Raw genomic sequence first — 13,047 nt, 5'->3', positions numbered from 1 at the left:
ATTGAGGAATACTTTAAACTGTAGTTAAATCACTGTTTTTTCACTTGAAAGGTTATATATGCATACAATGATGTACACTTGCACTTTGGAAACCTTGTGTTTGTTAAAATTGTGCTATATAAATAAAGTGGATTGGATTGGATTGGATACAATGATGTATCACTGATTGTTAAGTCAGACTATTTACATTGATTGATTGTGCTGGAAATGTTCAATTTAATTAAAAACAATTTGTGTGGGATCTGTATCTGTCTCCTTCTTTAACACGTGAGTGGTGTTGAAACCATTAGTGGTTGAGGGCTCCTCCTCTGGTGGCTTCTGTTACAAGTGTTCGGTATGGGGTTGTTTGTTCCGAGTCTACTGATGGTTGTGTTACTGTGGCTTCTGGCACAGTAATCACAGCAGTGTCTTCAGGCTGCAATTTGTCCATTTAGAGTCATGTTTGCTGGAAGTCTCTAAGTCGATACGAACTTGTTCTTCAGGGAATCTTTGTATATGAACTCCGGTTTTTCATTCCAATCCACTCAGTCCTTTCCCTGCAGGCTGTTGATCCACAGCTGTGTAGTAGCACAGAGAATAAGAGACCTGACAGGTGATGGTTCAGCGTGACAGTGGATGCCACAGTCACAGAGGCTGGCTCTTGATGCAACCTGTTCCCACTTCACACCTGTTAAAAAAGAAAACAAAATTGTAACAAATGATCAAGTTATACTGGAAGAAGAAATGTTGACTTCAACAAATCCAGAGAGACTCACATCCAGCTGCCAACAGCAGCAGCAGAGCTACAGAGAACATGGTTTATGTTGAAACTGACGTGCTGTGAACTCCACTGACAGCCTGATGTGATGGTTTTATAGCAGAGAAACAAGGAAGGTCACTGAGTTTGCATAAAATGAACACATATGAAGCAGCAATGCTGGTCAACTGGAGCATAGAAGACTCTGTTCAGTGTTAGTATACGTATCTGCAGAGTGAAAATATGCTTGTATTTATTTTCTTCATATACAAATACAGATAACTTAAGGGCATTAAACAGTCAATATTGTCTCCACATATATTCTAGACATTTCTCTGCAGTTAAAACCACAAAAAACCTCAAGGACTATATTATTATTGTTCTATCTTCAAACAATAATTTTAATTTTAATGAAACAGTTATCTCCATACATGATACAGGTAAAACCATTCTAAACAATAACAATAATCTTCACTTTCAGCTGTTTTCTCTTAGAAATAATTTTAATGAAATTACAGTATGTGAAGGAAAGAGTGACATATTGATTTTATTACAAAGCGATATGAATCATTTCAGAGTTTGAGTATTAGTCAGTTAAGTTCAATGACAACAGCAGATCTGAGTTTCTCATTTTAGTAACAGAGGAGAGAGAAACTAGACACTGACTGTGCTCTAGTGATTTTACATAAGAAATAGCAACATCATTTTTCTAACTCCCATGTTAAGACATGCTTTAGTTCCACATCCTTTATGGTTTTGTGTCTTAATTTGTAGATAGGTAAATTATTTGTAGTAATTTAATTTCAGCCAGATTGTTTGTATCAACGAGTGACCTTTTTTTTTGTTTTTAATGCAGGGGAGGATTGTTGCTTTATTTTAAAAAACGTTTTACAAGAAAATCACAGCATATAAAACAAATTAACAACCTTAAGAAAATAAAAGCTAGTATAAAATATAGGAATGAGATGAAAAACACGTCCTGCTTGTGCACTACTACTAGCCTGAAAGAATAAGTACTGCAGGATTTTGTACAGATGCTCAATCAACTCCAGTTACTGTGGCTCTCGAGCACAATAATAAACAGCAGAATCTTCATTCTTCAGACTGTTCATCTGCAGATACAGCTGCTCTCTGCTGTTGTCTCTAGAGATGGTAAACCGGCCTTGAACTGACTGCGAGTAGTATTTGGTGCTACCACCGTTATCATTCCAGGCAATCCACTCCAGTCCTTTTCCAGGAGCCTGTCTGATCCAGGCCATGTGATAGCTGCCTAAATTAAACCCAGAGGCTGTACAGGTCAGTCTGTGGGATTCTCCAGGTCTTTTAACAACTGGTTCAGACTCTGTCAGAGTCTGACTGTTAACACCTGTCAAGATAAACAAGAAAACAATCACTACCTGAAGGACAGTATCTTTTCGAAGACAAACTCAAATTAAGATCATTGAAAATCTTCACCTGCCCAGCAGAGAGTTAAAAGCAGCAGTCCTGTCCTATAGTCCATCATGTTAAACTGTGTGTTCACTGTTCTCTGTCCTCCTCTCTGCACTCAGATAAGTAGAGGTGGAAGATATCTGAGTTTTGCATTGACTCCTCCTCACAGGGAGGAAACATCTGGACTGGAGCTGTTTTAATGTTTGTCTGAAATGTTTTAATTTTTGTAAAAATGTTAGCCAACATTAACACTATAACCATATTCAATCTAATAATACACAAATGACATTTGACACAATAAAAATTTGGGTTATTAAAATGTGTTAAATTATGGAATTGGAATGAATGCTCTCTTTCTCATTAGTCACTTTGACTGTAATTAGCAGCACATTAGATCATTTACAATAATATAAATAAACAAAAGTTGTAGTCTGATCACCAACATCTACAAGCATTTCTGAAAATTGCTTTATCATCTCACTATGTCATCATAACTTACATACTTTGTACTTATAAATATGACTTTGTGTATTTGTGAAGAGATGTTGCTACTGTTTAAATGTAGTTAGTTATCAGAAGTTACATTAAATCAGGAAAAATATTTTTCTCATCTTTTATAGGTCTCACAACACGATACCGTTCACTGAATTCTATGAACATGAAATGTATTAACTCATTACAAAGTGCTGTCTTTATTAATGTTTACATTTAGAACTTGTGTGTGTAGTTGAGTCTTGCTGGTTGCTGGGTGTTTGTGCAGGTCTGTTGGTGGTGTACATGTCTGTGGGGTAACGTACACAGTAATACACAGCTGGTCCTCAGGCTGCACATTCTGTCCTTTAGAGTCACTGTTAGAGCAGAAGTGTCTCTGCTGTAGCTGAACTGTCTTCAGAGCTATTTTGAGGAAAGCCATGTTCCTCTACAGATGGGAAATCCAGTCATTGGGTTTCTCACTCGTCTGATCCAACTGTTTGCATATGTCATCAGTCAAAGAATAACCAGGACCTAACTGCTGAGGGTCAGAGACTGTCCAGGCTGCACAACCATTGAGTCTGTCTGGATGAGATCAATACTGTTCACACCTGTGGAACACAAATCAACATTACTCCATCATTATCTGACTATTCTGTTTTCTAATGTGGTGTATTAGTGTGAATCCACTGAAAGCTCCTCACAGGATCAGCAGCCAGCAGCAGAGTACCAGAGCTACAGAGAACATGTGATGTTGAAGCTGACTGAGTGAGCTCTTCTGTCTCTCATGACACACACACTTCACTTCTTTATGAGGGCAAAACAAACAAGGAGACTGATTCACATACTGATGACAGTAAATCAGCTGACTATAGTAAATTTAAATAAATCAAAATTAAGATGAAATGTTCAACTGTTCTCACATAAAAAGAAGATGAAACCCGAATCTCTGACAAACATGTTTTATTGTTAATGAAAAGTAAATAACTATATTATGGAAGAGAAACCTACTTTTTGAGGATTAATCTATACTGTAGTTAATCACTGATTTTTTTCACCACATACATATATATGTCTAACAAGGTTATAAATGCATGCAATGATGTATCACTCCTTGTTAAGTCAGAATATTTGATTGATTGTTAATGTTCACGTTGAACCCATTAGTGGTTAACAATGTATAACAATGTTAGGAAATAGAAATAGATTTTTTGGAGGATTCTCTAAATACTTCACAACCATCATTTAAAATACCTGGAGAATCCCACAGACTGGACTGTTCAACATCTGATGTCATCAGTAGCACTGGATGCCTGGATCGACAGGCTCCTGGAAAAGGACTGGAATTTGTGGCAACTATAAATTCGACAGTGGCAGATTCTACTATCTCCAGTCAGTTCAAGGCCGTTTCCATCTCCAGAGACAACAGCAGAGAGCAGCTGTATCTCAGATGAACAGTCTGAAGACTGAAGATTCTGCTGTTTATTATTGTGCTCGACACCCACAGTGACTGGAGTTGGTTGAGCAGATGTACAAAATCCTACAGAACTCATTCTGTAGGCTGGTAGTGAACTAATTTGAATTTTTTGTTTAATGTATATATGTAAACATTTTATATTACATTTTTATATTTTTGGTTTGTTAAGTTATTTTGAATTCTGTAATTTTATTTTAAAATATGTTTTTATTATAAATTAATAATCCTCCCTGCATTTACACAAACTTGCTAAAACATTAAAAACACAATAAAAATCACTCATTGATAAAACGTCCAAAGACAGCCGAAATTGAACTGATACTCAAACTTGATCATTTGTTACAAAACATTTTCTTTTTTAACAGGTGTGAAGTGTGAACAGTTGACACAGCCAGCCTCTGTGACTGTAGCCGGTCAACGTTGACCATCACCTTCAGGTCTCTATTCCTGAGTGACTACTACACACTTGGATCAGACAGCCTGCAGGGAAAGGACTGGAGTGGATTGGAATAAAATATACTGAGGCTTCATACTACAAAGATTCCCTGAAGAACAAGTTCAGTATCGACTTAGAGCTTCCAGCAACGACAGTGACTCTAAATGGACAGAGATGTGCAGCCTGAAGACACTGCTGTGTATTACTGTGGCAAGTGCCACAGTAACACAAACCATCAGTAGACCTGAACAAAAAGCGGGGGAGATGAATGTCCCCCTTTCAAGAGCCCTGGGAACGGCTTTTTTGTTTTTAAACAAAATTAGGAAAGGGCCCCCCCCCCCCAACCCCAGAAAACAAGGAAGTGACTCCCCCCTTCAGACCCTTTTCTTTTAAAATGGGTTTTTTTTGTTCAACCCCCACCCCCTTCCTCTGAACTTGTTTCAACCAGTTTTAAGGAACCCGAGGCCCCCAGTTTATTTTCCTGTTTTTTTCCTAAACCCACATTTGGTTTTATAGCCAAATTTGGGTTCAAAAACCCGCACCCTAAATTAGGGATTTCAAACGTGGCAAATTGTCCCCCAACAATTGGGCCCCCCATTTGTTAAATACCCTTTGGGGGTTTTTTTTTTTTAGACCATAATATAATTGTTTGTTTTTTAGGTTTGGGGGTTTTTTGAAAAAAACATCCACCCCCCAGGGATTTTAAACCCCTTAAGTAAAAATTTGAATTACCCCTCAAAAAAAAGTTCCTTTGGTTTTTTTCCCCCCCCCCCCCCATTCATGCAAATTCCAAAAAACAATGTTTTTTTGTCCCAAGAAAGATTTTTTTTCCCCGGGTTGTTTTTCATCTTTTCCCCCACCTTTTTTTTTTAAAAACTATAGTCCCCAGCCCCTTGAAAGTTTTTTTTTTCACTGTCAGTCAATATGGAATCCCAGCCCCTCCCCCCTTTTGTTTTTTTTTTTTGCCCCCTCCATAAAAAGGAAACAAAGCTTGGTGGGAAAAAAAGTTTGGTGGGTGGGGTGGGGTTTTGGGTTTCCCCCAGTTGGGGGGAGAAGGACAGAAAAAGAGCTTTCACATCCAGTTCAGCCCCCCTTCAACATCACCAAATGTTTTTCCCCCCCCCCCTTCCCCCAGGGTAGCACCCCTCCCTGATCAGTGGGATTGTCACCCAACCACCCCACACTCCCATACACACAACCATTTAGAAAACACCTTGCAATAGTCAGACATTAAAATTTCCCCCCGCCCAACAGGTTTTTTTGAAAAAAAACCAGTATGATGGGACAAAATCCCGCCCATCCAGAAAAAAACCCCAGACTCAAAACCTGGTAAAATGTTACCAGCCCCCCTGGCCCCCATTAACCTTCTTGAACCCTCCCGCCTGGTCCAAGGTTCCCCCTCCTGGGGGGTTTAAATTTCTTTTTTCCCTGAAAACTGGAAAATAACAGGCTTTTGCCAACAAGGTGTTTTGGAAATTTTTTTTCCGAAAGAGGGTGTGAAAACAAAAGGAAAAACCCCAATTTTGGCCGTTTTTGGATTTTCCCCCCCATCCCAGGGTTGGGACAAAAGGCAAACACCTTTTTTGTTTTTAACACCAACCATTAACCGCTCCCTTTGTCAAATAAACAAGGGTTCAGCTACCAGCCCCAGAAGACCCCCCCACCTTCCCTTCCCCCCTTTTCTCTTGACCAGTTGTCTTGCTAAAAAAGGACAAGAATTGTGTGGCAGAACCCTTGGAAAAAAAAAGAAAACACAACCCGGAAAGCCCCTTGTTTTTGTTATTTTAAACCCCTTGTGTCGTCCCAGCCCCCCCCCCCAAACCAAGAAATACAACACCACCAACAAGGACTCACACGAAAATACCCCAGCCAACCAGCAAAGAAAAACACACTCACCCCCTTAACCACTTTTCCGTTCAAAATTACATTTTTTATTTAGTTGGGTGAAAACAATTAAAATTAACGACCATCCCTTTTCTAATAAATAGTGTTTTTAAGAAATTTTGTTTTTTTTGTTTTTATGAGGAATTCCACAATTTGGGACGATGGTAAAATTGTAATTCGTGGGGGTTTAAAAAAAGCCCAATCCAAGGAAAATTTTTAAAAAAAAAAACAATTTTTTTTTCCCAGGTTTTAATAATTATGTCAAAAAAAAACATTTTTTTTTTTTTTTGGGGAATAAATTTAACTTTTTACACACGTAGTTGAGAATTATAAAAGCCCTTTTTTTTTTCAGAAAAATTGCCGCCCCTTTTGTGGATGTTTTGTGTTGGGTTGAATTCTCAGACACCCTAAAAAAAACCCTTTGTAAAAAATCTGTTTTTGGGCTTGGCCCCGCCCCAAATTTAATCGCTCCCACAGTTTTTTGTTTTATGCTAAATTGAAAAAGAAAACCACAATTTTTTAAATAACCCCTTTTTGGGGCGTTGTTTCTTTTTTGTTTTTTTTAGTCCGTATTCAGATGGGGTTGGTTTTGGGGGTTTGGGTTAATGGTTGGGAGTCTTAAAAATTTCCCTCACAAGAAAAATTAAAACAAAAGCCTATTGTTTGTATTTCCCACGAAAACCCCCAAAGGGAACCAAGACAACTGCGTAACATGGAGGGTTTTTTTTTTTTTCTGACAACTCCCCCCTTGGGTTTTTGTGTTCCCCCCCCCATTAAAAAATACATCCCAGTCCCACACCCCCCCCCCCCCCAGACAATGGTTTTTTTTTCCCCTCCCCTGGTTGAAGGAAAGAGTTCCCCCCCCCCCCCCCCAAACTGCAACAAAAAAAACAAAAACAAAAAACATCACCTGTTAATGGAGAAGGAAAGAAAAAAAATGATGGGTTTTGTTTATTTACCCTACAGCCCCCTTCAAAAGCTGAAAGTGGGTGAGTTTTCTTATGTTGTAAAAAACTGGAACATGCAAAACTTTTTTTTTTTTTAGAAAAAATGAAAAACAAAAAAATATTTGTTTAACAAACAACAATTTTTTTTTTTTCATGGGCAACCCCCCAGTTTACAAAAAACATTTTTTAACAAATGTTTTCCGCCCCCAAATAAAAATTTTTGAAAACCATTTTGCCAAATTGGGGAACCCAAAAAAGTTGAAAGGAAAAAAGGTTAATTCAAAAAAATTATTTCAAGAATGGGAAAAAATAAAAAGGGGAATTTTTTTTTTGGGTTAAACATCCCAAAAGGGTCTTTAACCAAAAATCCTAAAACAAAGTTTTTTTACAAGTGGGTAAAGAGGATTTACCCGGCCCCGTAAAAAAAAACCAACCAAAACATAGCAAGCCCCGCCTTACAAAGGGTAGAAAAAAAAGCTTCAAAACACGGAGGAAAAAAAGTTCCGATGGCGAAAACACCCTCCAGATAATCCCCCCCCCCCCTTTTCTCCCCACCTTCCTTTTTTTAAACACCTTATTCTTTGAACATTTGGTCCAGACAAAAGAGGAGGAAAACAACAGAGACACGCATTGGGGGGACAAAAAAATCAACAGGTTTTTTTTACAACCCATGGGGAAACAAATGGGCAAAAACTAATAGGGAACCATTGACTGGGGGTGCTTTGGCCCTTTTTTAACCCCCCCTTCCCTCCTGCCCCTTGGCTGGGGTCAAGTTTTGAAGGTGTGATTTTTTTTTCCCCCCCCCCCCCCAGGTGGGTGTGCAAAATTAAAAAAACATTTTTGGGCCCCAAAGAAATTTTAAAGGCCACTTGTGTGTGGGAATTCATTGTTTTTTTTTTCCCTTTTTTTTACATTTTTGACAGGGGTGTTGTTTGGGCAAATGGGGGTTCCCAGACTCCCCTTGGACCAAGAAATCTTTGAAAACCATCCTGATTTTCTTTTAAAAAACCTGGGATGACATCCCCCACCCCCAAGAATTTGGGAATCCTTGGTTTTTAAAACCAACTCTGGGATTTGTCCAATTCCCCCCAGTTAAACATCCCTAACAAGGACAAAAATTTGCCCTGGTTGATCAGACAGGGGTTCCCCCCCCCCCCCCCCCCCCCCCCACCCCCCCCCGCCTTGGAAAAGGAACTGGTTGGGAAGTTGAATTTTTTTTTGGCCTCCGTGAAGTTTAATCCCCCCCTTTTTTTTTGTACAAGTAAACGCCTAGCGCCCCAACAATCCCTTTACTTTCACCTTCCCCTCCTCAGTCCCCCCCCCCCCAGTTTTTTTTTGTTCAAAGGACCCCGGTATGTTTTAAGCCCCCATCTCCAGATGGAAAACCAAGACCCCCAGCCAAGAGAGCCAAGGTCCTGTTTATTCCGTCAAAGAAAACATGCACAAGTCCCCCTGAAAAGAAAAACTTTTTGAAAAAGATTCCCCCTGCTTGGTCCACCCCAGCAGGTGAACCTTGGGTCTAGACAGAAACTCCCCCCAGTTCCCCCCTTTTTTTAAGGGCTTTTGGGGGTAAAACAGCCCGCCGCCCCCCCCAACGCCCCTTTAAAAAAACCCCCCCGTTTATCTTTTGTTTTTTTTTATTCCCATAAAATGTTAAAATATATTAAAAAACCCCCATTTGTTGTTAACAACCCCCACCAATTTATAGTGTTTTGGGTTTTTTGCCCCAGGGCCCCCCCTCCCCCTTGGTGTCCATTTAACAACAAAAACCCCCAAATAAACGAGGCACTCCAATTTGATACAAAAGTGTAAACAAGGGAAAAAGGTTTCCTGAAGACCTGACGAAAAAAAAAAAGACATTTTTCCGCCCCTGCCTGGGTTTTTTATTTTTTTTAGTTTGTTTTTATTGGTTTGCCTCCGAGAAACGCCGCCCCCCCACCAAGTGACTTGGGGATTTTTATTGTTTTGGGGTTTTGGGGCCCCCCCCAAAGCTGAAAAAAAAAAACCAAAAAAAATCCCCCTAAACCAGCCTTTTTCCCCCCCTTCGCCCAAGTCCCTTTAAGGCTTTGGTAGTGGTCCCCCCCCCCCCAACCCCTTAAAAATGTTTTTTTTTTTGCCATTGAAAATTGGTATTATAATTTGGTTTTTTAAAAAAACACACCCAAAGGGTTTTTTTAAAAGTCTTTTTTTTTTTTTTTTTTATCATTGTTTTCCCTTTTTGTTATTTTTTTATTTTGGTGGGTGACACACCACGTATTTTTAACCCCCCTCCCCTTGGGCCAAATTTTAAAACAAAACCACACAAGTTCACAGAATTCCAATTTCCAAGTGAAAATAAACAAAAGGTCCCCTCCCAAACAGAAAACCAAACCCCAACCCCAATTCCCCTTGGTTCTTGTTGTTGGCTTTTTGCAATTTTCAATCCCCAAAAAACCCTTACAAAATATAAAAAACCCCCAAAACTTGTAACCTGTTTTTTTCCCCCCCGCCCCCCCGGCTTTTTTTTTATAAAAAATCCCCAATTTCGAAAAGGAACAGTCCATTGGTTCCCCCCCGCCCCTTCTCCTCCCCTCCCCGTTGTTTATTTTGTTTTTTTTTTTACAAAAAAAGGGAAACAACTTCCAGATTTTCCCCCTGTCCCCTTTTTTGGGTTTTTTTTTTTGGTTTCCCCCTAAATTTGCAAATCTTTTTAAAACCCTGAACCCTTGATAAAACCAGCCAAACTCCTGAAACGATTTTTGTTTCCCCCAAATCAAACGCAAGGGTTTTTAAATGTAAAAAAAATGTATCCCCACCCTTTTTTTCGAAGCATGTTTAAAAGCCCTTTTTTTTTGTTTAAAATTTTTTATTTAACAATATCTTTTTTTTTTTTAGGAAAACAAAGATTTATTTTAAATGTTGTTGGGGGGGGAAGGAAAAATTTTTTGTAAATTTCCATCAATAAATTTGGTTTGGGGTTTGTTTTTTAAAACCCCCCATGGGGAAAAGTCCCAAGTCTATAACAAATTTAATGGGGGGGAAATGTACCGCCAACATAAAAAGTTTTTTTGCAAAAACCCAAATAATTTTAATTGGCCCAATAAAAATTTATCCTTGTACCCTAACTATTTTCTTAACATCTAGAATTAAGTTCCTGAGATTGTAACATTCGGGTGGCTCTACCTCCCCCTATTTTTTTAAAAATAACCGAGGTCCCTAATCGCCAAAAGCACCCTTTGTCCATTGATTAAAGGCTACCAACAATAAAACCCCCCCATTTTGCATAATCTGCAAACATGTCCCCCCCCCCCCCCCTCTCGCTGAAATTGGAAATTTCCCTTTAGAACCCCCAACATTGCCGGCTTCCCCCCCCCCCCCCCTCTGTTTTTGGGATTTTGGTTTATGCCAACTCCCCCAGTTGACCTTTCTTGTGGGTCCTTTCTTGCCTATTTAAACAAACCCATCACATCTTGCCCCTTTTAGTGGAGTTCACAGCACGTATTTTTTCAACATAAACCATGGTTTCTCTTGGTAGCTCCGCCTGCTTTGCTGTTTGCAGCTTTTTTTTCCGATGTGGACAAGTCCCCTCCCTCTTTAGATTTTTTTGTTAAAGTCCCCCAACCCTTTTTTTTTCTTCTTTTTTGCATTAAAAACTTGAAAAAAATAAATTGTTTCCCTTTACAAAACATTTTTCCTTTTTTTTTTAACCAGTGTGAAATGGTTGTGAACAAACACCAGTTTTTGACCCCAGCCCCCGACCCCTCAAGTTACCCTGGTTTGGGGGGCAGCCAGGTCCCAACGTCCCACCCCCCCCTTGAACCGACATCACCTGTCCCCCCAGTCCCTCCCCTTTTTCCTGTTTAACCAAAGCTACTACACAGCTTGGATCCAGACAGCCCTTGCCCAGGAAGAAAGGACTGGGGAGGTTGGGATTGGGAAATGCGAAGCAGTTTTGATCCACTACGCAAACCACAAAAGAATTTTCCCCCCCCCCCATTGGGAAAGGAAAAACAAGTTTCAGTTTTTGACTTAAGAGACGTTCCCCACCCCGCAAAGACGAATTTTTGCCCTACCTTCAAATGGAAACAAGAAATGTTTTCCAAAGCCCTGAAAAAGGACCACTGCTTGGTTTTTTTATTTTTTAGCTGTGCCAGAGGCCACAAAGTAACACAAACCACCCATTAAAATACCCTGAAAACAAAACCCCTTTCATATCCCCCTTAACACTTGCAACGCCCATGAGCCACCCCCAATTGAGGAAGCCCTCATAACCAACTTTGGGGTTTGGGTTTTCAAACACCCAAGCCTCCCACTGTTTGTTACCATGCAAAAGGAGAGAAAAACAATCTTTTTTAAAATTTTTTTTAAAATGGTTAATTATCAAATGAATTCCTAAAAAAAAAAATCAGTTTTCCCCCCTCTTTCCCGTAACAGTTGGGTGTTTATACATTTGTTTAGAACCCACCAGAACCCCAACTCAATGTTTTTTTTGTGCGCCCTGAACCCATTCCTCTGACCACAGCTTTCAGGTCTCCCTGGTTTTTCCTTCTGACCTGATCGTTGGGGACCAAGTCCCCGCTTTTTTCCCTCCCAAATAAAGCCCTCCTTGAAAGGAAAAAAAAGTTTTGTTCCAGCTACAGCATAGCCACTTCTGCCCCCTCCTAATAGTTGAAACCCTTCTTAGGAACAAGAAAATGTGCCAGCCCCCTTGATGAAACAAACCGCCGGTGGGGTAATGAACCTTGTCCCAACCCCCACGAAGGATTACAAACCCCCCAACAGACCCTTGTCCAAAGCAACACCAATCCCAGCCCCCACCCACCCCCCGCCCAAAAATGGAACCCCCCCCCCCCCCCCCCCCAACCAACCACACCATTGTTTTTGTATCTTGTTAAAAAAATGTTATTTTTTCGAAAAACATTTAAAATTACAAAAAGCAACAGGCAAACTTTCTCCTTTAATGTGGAAAGTTTTTTTTTTTTTTTTGTTAATACATGTCCATGGGTTTTCAAAAATATAAATTTTTTTTCCCCCGCCCCCAAATAAAAAAAATGGGTAATGCGAAGTGGTTTTGTGTTTGGTTTTTTCCTTTTTGTTTTTTTTTTTGTTTTTTTTTGTGTCCCCCTTTTTTTTTTTTTTCCCTGAATATTTTTTGTTCCCCCCACAATGTGTAACCCTCCCCCCTTATAACTCAACGTTTTACCATTTTACAAGTAAGCAACAAATCTCGTTTCGCCGCCCACAAAAATAACACACAAAAAAAAGTGTTCCCATAGTTTTTATAAGTAGTCAAAGCAGGTTTATGTTAAATTGATTGAACCACCAGACAATCCCCCCCCTTGTTTTTTTGGGTAGAATTTGTTTTTGGGGGTGGGAATCAGACCCCCCTAAAAACCCCCTTTTTGTTGTGTTTTTAACTTGTTTTATTTATTTGTTATTGTTGTTTTTTAAAATGAAATACTAATGTGGGTCCTTTGCCCAAAATTTGTTCAATGTTCCAAGTTTTGGAATCCCCTAAAAATGAGAAACGGTGACAGGTAAAGAGAATAGGCCCCCCCACAATTTTCCCATGTTCCCCCCCAAGGGTTTTTTTTGGTTTGTTTTTGAAAAACAAATGAAAATTCTGGGTTGGTCCCCCCCAAGAAATGTCCCCCCCCCCCCATTTTTTGGTGTATAAGTTAAATGT

The 13,047-nt window shown here is 39.6% G+C and overlaps 1 long non-coding RNA gene across 2 annotated transcripts in view; it reads left to right on the top strand.

The window, feature by feature from the left end:
• The first annotated feature begins 1,898 nt into the window (after positions 1 to 1,898).
• Positions 1,899 to 13,047, top strand: part of LOC116703787 (uncharacterized) — a 15,802-nt gene continuing 4,653 nt past the window's right edge. Inside the window, exons 1-2 of one of the 2 annotated variants that reach the window (XR_004335503.1) lie at positions 1,910 to 1,995; positions 2,287 to 2,290. This is a non-coding gene — a long non-coding RNA (uncharacterized LOC116703787). Of the gene's footprint in view, positions 1,996 to 2,286; positions 2,291 to 13,047 lie in introns of both variants that reach the window. The other variant, XR_004335502.1, reaches the window with a different exon arrangement.

This window comes from Etheostoma spectabile, chromosome 15 (assembly GCF_008692095.1).
Source record: "Etheostoma spectabile isolate EspeVRDwgs_2016 chromosome 15, UIUC_Espe_1.0, whole genome shotgun sequence".
NCBI lineage: Eukaryota > Metazoa > Chordata > Actinopteri > Perciformes > Percidae > Etheostoma > Etheostoma spectabile.
The sequence above is the reverse complement of the archived record's forward strand: the minus strand, read 5'-3'. Positions and strand labels throughout refer to the sequence as shown.